Source organism: Nestor notabilis, unplaced genomic scaffold, assembly GCF_000696875.1.
Source record: "Nestor notabilis isolate BGI_N333 unplaced genomic scaffold, ASM69687v1 scaffold21445, whole genome shotgun sequence".
NCBI classification, from domain to species: Eukaryota; Metazoa; Chordata; class Aves; order Psittaciformes; family Psittacidae; genus Nestor; species Nestor notabilis.
The window spans coordinates 17,941-19,025 of NW_009929277.1; the positions used below are offsets into that span (position 1 = coordinate 17,941).

Below are 1,085 nucleotides of genomic sequence, written 5' to 3' on the forward strand. Positions count from 1 at the left end.
GGTTCGTGGATAACATGGGGTCTTCATGCATACAGTGGCACTGGTTGATGTTCAACAAAATAATCCTGCCTGTTATTTTATTTTGCAATGGAAATCTGTCTTCATGGATGATATTTGGAAAAATTCTATTATACAAATATAAACTGGGAATCAGAAGCTCAACAGAAGCGGGAGGTGGGATTTGCCCTACTGATGGTGTGATTGGTGCTTGCTGGAACCCTGTGTAAGCAGACTGTTCTTACATTTCACTTTCTATTTTTGCTGGAGTAGCATAGCAACAGAGCATTTTGCGACCTATATCTCTGGGAGCTATCTCCATGTGTTAAAGCAAAAGGCAGCTGCATGCTGTACTCTGAAATTGTACAGACTTTGTCATTTGAGTGTAGTTGGCAGGTGTAAAATTACATTATTCTTTGAAGTTTCTTCCCCCCCCTTCAAGATACAATAATTAGAACCCTTTTTTGACAGTTGTGATGTGTCTGTGTTTTGCACTGTAAGCACTTGAGTTTTGCTGATGAGCTTCATAAATGTACCATTTTTTTCCCACTCTGCAGAGTCTTTTGGAGAGAACACAAAGCTACGTTACCAGCTGCTGCTCTTTCACAGAGTAGGGACACTGGAGGATAGCAACTTTAGCTGGAAAAAATGTCTTATGTGGATATGAAATTCAGCTGATAGACAGCTGTTGGGTTGACTTCTCCCTTCCCAACATTGTAGTGTTGGATTGTCTCAGGTTTTGATTTTTTTGCTTTTTCTAATTTGATGGAAATTTAAACCCATCATTTTAGAGAATGAAATTGGGTTATTTTTGCATTCATCAAAACTGTCACATTCCCAAGGTGAAATAGGTAAAGCTGTTCACAATCACTGAACACAACTTAGAAATATAATAGGGCCTTTTTTTGCTTTTGATGGACTTCTATGAGGAGATAGCCAGAGTCTTCTGGTGCTCGTCTGGTCTAATGCTAACCTAGACTTCCCCTCCTGTCTAAAATGTTCAACAATGGATCTTCAAACAGCTTAGTTCCCCCCCCTCCACTGTTCACTAGGTTGCAACTACTGGCTTTAAGTTCTTAGTTGCATCT

The 1,085-nt window shown here is 39.7% G+C and overlaps 1 protein-coding gene across 1 annotated transcript in view; it reads left to right on the forward strand.

The window, feature by feature from the left end:
• Positions 1-1,085, forward strand: part of POLQ (polymerase (DNA directed), theta) — a 53,313-nt gene that overhangs the window by 16,602 nt on the left and 35,626 nt on the right. The gene's annotated exons all lie outside the window — the stretch shown is intronic.